Below are 5,895 nucleotides of genomic sequence, written 5' to 3'. Positions count from 1 at the left end.
GCTAGGTGACATTATGTATAATTATTCATTATGTTGAATGTTGTAATTTATTTGCTTGTAAGCTTACTAAGCCTAGTGCTTACTCTCTTTATTTTCTTTTTCTTATAGTTTTTATCGAGCCACTCGGGGATCGAAGGAAACGTCGGAGACTCGATCACACTATCGAAGAAATCACATTGGTATAGTTAGACGTTTCATTTTGTGTATGGCATGTATAGGAACTTGGTTTCTTTTGATATGATATGATCAATGAATGATGTGTAAATACTTGCTAGTGATTAGCTAATAGAGTGGCTGATGATATACATGTTTAATAGTATGTATGATTAAGTAGTACTATCACATGAAAACTAAGAAAATGTGAAAGTAACTTAAAAGCATTCAAGTATCGAAAATAACGGATTTTGAAAATCACAAGAAATTGTAAAGACATGGATTGATGGTGAATAATATATGAAATTAAATCTCGTTGTGTCTATTTTCATATGGAATAAGCAAAACAGGTAAAGGTTTGTTATTTTATAGGGTATCTGAGTTTTGGTGAAATAGGGCCAGAGCGATTTCTAGATCCCCTGTTCCAAATTTATAAATTCACCATAAATTTTACAAAAATAATTAGGTGGTTTACTTTATATGGTTAGAATCCTTATTGAATTTAGTTTTAATAGAAACAAACAGTATAGTCATATGATTTTTGTACAGAGAGAAAAGTGGTTCGTAGTAAGTAGAGGCTAATGCAGTCGAATTCTGAAATAGGGGTAACTTTAACTAATAAACTGTACTAATTGGCTAAGTCAAAAATTCTAGAAAACAATTAGTAGATATATATATAAGTCTAGTTTTAGGAAAAATTTACGGATCATAATTTTGAGTTTTGAAACTCGAGAAATGAATTTTTAAGCAACCATGATGCAGAAAAACAGTTTATTCTGAAAATTAAAATAAGTGGTTTAGAGTTGTTTAAAAGGTAAGATAAGTTTAGTAACACCTCAAGCTTGACTCCGGTGACGGTTTCGGGCATGGTGGTGTTACAAGAATTCTTAAACCTCAACAAAAAATAAGACCATATGTCTAAATCACTATGTAACCTGAGATTATTAACAAAGACATTCATACATTTCAACACCAAAACAAGACATGAACGATGAAATGCAAGAAAAGGATTGCCAATTTAAACCAAATTCTCGATTTTTGACAAAAAGACCAAAAAGTAATGAACTTGTTGCTTGACTGTCTTATGTCCCCAACGGAGTCGTCAAACTGTCGAAACCTTTTTAAAAATCAACTTTTTATTTAAAAACGAAGATCGAGTCACCACCAATCCTTTTATTAGGTGTGATTGGATCACCTCGGAACTTAATCATTTTAATAAAAGGGGTAGATTTACTAAAATGATAATTTTCGGTCTACAAAATCCAGGAAATGGGTTCGATAGTTGGTTACGTACGAGGAAGGATTAGCACCCTCATAATGCCCAAAATTAGTACACAATTGATTACTTGATGTCTTAGCGTCGAAAATTGAGAATTTGAAAAGAATTTAAAATGCGATCCCCTTTTACATGATGTTATTTGATGACGTCTAAATTAAATTTTATGGAGAAGGCTTTCTTATTTCGGATCGATCAAGACGAAAAGTCATGTCTCGTATGTTGGGCACAAAATCTCGAATTCTCAAAAATAAGAATGCTCATCGTTTAATTATTACCTAAATCTTATACGTTTTTAATTTTAAAAGGATGTTTGATTATTTTGGTTCAAGGAGAAAGTCCGTAAGTTAGGGGCACAATGGATCTCTAAATAAAGAACATTGCCTCTTCTTTAATTATTTCTTATGCGTTTGGGCAGAAAAATAGATGAATGTATGTAGCAATATTTACAATATACGATGATGGCAAAATTATGACATTAACAGAATAACAACATATAAAATGAAATAAAATGACAATAATATAATGAATATAACAATAAGAAATAATAATAATAATGGTAATAATTATTCAATTAATAATACTATATAATAATGATGATAATAATAGTGAAATAATATAAAATGTATAATGATAATATAATTATATCCAAAATAAAATAGTACTAATAGTATTAATAGTATCAACATTTAAAATAAAGTACCAAAATAAAATAATCATGAAATTCGATGGCAAAACGTAAACTATGCAACTTAAAGGTTAAAATTTAAAAAAAAACAGAAAGTACAAGGACTTAATTAAATAAACAGAGGACTAAATTGAAGCTATGATAAAACTTAAGGTATAAATAAATAAGAATAGAAAATAAAGGGGTTAAATTAAAATATAATAAAAATGCAAGGACCAAAAGGGCAAATAACCCTAACCTTAGTACACCTGTCACTCCCCAAAGGGTCAACAGTCTAGGGATTAAAATGAAAACAAGTTAAAATTAAATGGTGTAATTTAAATAGAAGAAAAAATTGAAATTAGGACTACACTATGTAGTGCTTAAAAGCAGAGGGACCTGGGTAGCAAATATACCAACCTTTCAAATGAATCTTAAAGGGATCTGGGTAGAGTTGTCGGATCATGCCTAAAACAACGTCGTTTTGGGGCTTCTGAATCCAGGCCAAAACGATGTCGTACCAGTGCCCTATTTAAGTCAAATATTTTTTAAAAAAAATCATATCTCCCATTGTTTAAAAAAAAAATCTTTCTTTCTCTTTTTTTTCTTAGACATCCTCTCCCCCTCCAATCCTAAGGCAACCGTAACCTTAGGTGGCCAAAAAATTTTAAAAAAAAAAATTGGGCCCTTTTCACCCTTTCAAGACCCTAGAGATATATCCAAAGTTAAAATGCCCAAGAAGGTCAAGATCGGAGAAAAAAGAAGAAGAAACCTTTTGATTTCTACCCTCTCCGACGAGGCCCTCAATGAAACCCTAAGGGGTTTTGAGACTTCTTGAGTCAGAGATGGTTTTCGGCGATGGCACAAACAAGTAAAAACTTACTTTTGTTTATTTTTTATATATATTTGCTTGGAAAATAAAGGATAAAAGAACTACTTTTTTTAAGAACTTCGCTGTTTTTTTTTATTCTCTTTTTTTTTGTTACAATCCATTTTTGGCTTTTCTAGCTGAAATATATTACAAAATATTATTTTTTTTGTCTTTCTTTTCTCTGCTTCTCTGCCTCTGTTTCTCTATTTATGTTTCTCTATTTTTTGCAAGTGGTGGTGGCAAACAAGAGTGTGGGTAACAGCTGGAGGGGTGTCTGCCAACGTGATAAAGTCAGTTGTAACACCCTAAACCCGAACCTATTGTAGGAATGGGTTATAAAGTATTACCTAACATAACACAACATCTAGACATTCGTGGATATACATATGAAATAATTATTAAAAATTTAATAAATCAAAAGAAAAATTATATTTTATGGAATTCGCATATACAATTATGATTCCTTATAACTTGAATCACTATTCAAGTTGTCAATTCCAATTTCCAATGCCAAATTTTAAACATGCTAACTATATTTATATATCAAACACATTAAGCATAATTCATTTCTATTTATAATTCATAGCCTAACCATCAAACCACATACAAATACATCACACAACATCACTTAATCAAGATGTAAAATCTAACACACTGAATAGTAAGTCATTATCGCATGGCCCAATTATACAAACCGAATTACCACAATTCATGACACACTCCAGCCTATACATGCCATAGGTTCAAAACGTAACTTTTATAAATACCAAAGGTGGTCGATAGTGTGTTAAGCTCCTCTGACGACTTTCAAACTCGCAAGTCGGGTTCAATATCTACAAAGAAAAAGACAATTATACACACAGTAAGCTAACTTAGCTTAGTAAGCCTTAAGCAAAACAACACTCTATATATTAACATAACTTTGAATATCTATCAACTCAAATATCCAACTTAATTCCATACGTTCGTAATATTATACAAATACAATTTAATAACTTCCATTAATGTATATATATATATATATAATACATATCATGCCTTTATATTAAACACTTTCATTTCGGTCGAATATATTCATGTACATTATCAATAAACTTCCAATTTCAAAGTTATAAACTCTTGCATCACAAGTTATTTAATTATATTCCTACCATCGCCGAAGTTACTTGTATAAAATATAACCATAATTCAATTAATCACATGCTCGTAAACATTTAAGACTTAATACTTAATTCCGCAAATGTTACAATTTTTCTTTTCATCTCATGAAATTTGCACTATAATCTCAATAACTAATTTACATTATAACACAAACATAAACTTGCTAAAACATACCTGTTCCCTTTAGCTTATTGTTCATATTCATAAAACACTTCAGCATCAAAACTCTTTAACGTCAATTCCTTATAACTCACCGGCTTTAAGCCTTTTAAGTATCAATCTGAATTCATAACAGCACACAGCCTACTGGCCTGTAGTTTGAATTAATAATTTTAACATTTCAAAATAAACAGATTTTATCAATGACGTTATACTTTTACTCAATCATATACTATTATCGAATGTTCAATACCCAACTTTACATCACATAAATGTTTACCTATGTAATCATTTATACCATCTCATTTATATCATCACATAAATGTTTACCTATGGGCCGAATACAAAGAAATAGTAAACGTTCAATGTCATCTTTAGTTTAATTTTAATATAACATCCCATTAACTGAATTTGCACATATATAACTAAGACCGCATGTTCATGTGGCCAAAATTAACATATTATATTTTAACTTCTAAAGCCAAATAGTTATTAAATCTAGTTCACATACATTCAAGTATATAAATTCATGTAATACCATATATTTTCACATACATAAATTAGCTACATAACCAAATACACATTATCACATATGCATACAATTAAGACTCATTCAATACTATTCACAAGGCCCAATATACTTAACTAGTTCACATAATAATCTTTATATTGAGTAAATATCAAACTGGTTCATACCTGCCATTCAGCTATATACATGCTAACTATATTACTTTCAATTTATACTTGCCATTCGGCCATACAAACATATCTCAATCTTACTTTCATTTCATAGTAGCCGAATTAAACATTAACGATGTACTTTAATCCAATTGAGTTAACTTGATCGAGTACTCAAAGTCAATTATACCATCATATAATTACTTACATATGTGGCCAAGTATATACAATTCACCATATATATACATATATTTATACGATATATCCTTACATGAAATTCAATCCTTTAATTAAATGAAAAACTTCATATGACCGAATATGCAATTTCTATTCAATTCCCCACATAAACAAATATATCAACTCAATATAGGCTTATATGTTTCACCAATTCAATATAACTTACCTTCAATTGGATATACCAAATCAATATCATTTAAATCATAGCCATCATTCAATCATAAATTACATACAAAAATTCTCATAACTATTCACATGCGTACCTTATTACGAATTAATAACAATTTAACTCATACTTGGCTTTACACTCATTTTTAACTTGTTCAATAACACATCAATTCTTAGTCACGAAAAATCATACCAGCATGTAGCCTGCTAGAATTATAACTCGAATCATATCACCGCAATATGCCCTGCTAGGCTTTTAGCCCGATGTTACAATCATTCACTACTTAGCTCATTGCTAAGATTACACATAGTATGAGTCGTAACACAACTACTTTGATACACATCAATTTCATCAATCCTTTCATTTGAAAATACCTTCGGCACCTTGTCTCAATGTCTATTTCAATTCAAAAAGTATAACCACATTCGGCTCAATTTATTTATTCAAACACACATGCAGCACATTATATTTCTATGTCTATTTTGGATTAATAATTTAGCCACATTCGGCTCTAAGCATTTCTC

The sequence above is a fragment of the Gossypium arboreum genome, chromosome 6 (assembly GCF_025698485.1).
Source record: "Gossypium arboreum isolate Shixiya-1 chromosome 6, ASM2569848v2, whole genome shotgun sequence".
In the NCBI taxonomy this organism is placed as follows: Eukaryota; Viridiplantae; Streptophyta; class Magnoliopsida; order Malvales; family Malvaceae; genus Gossypium; species Gossypium arboreum.
Note: the sequence above shows the minus strand (reverse complement) of the source record.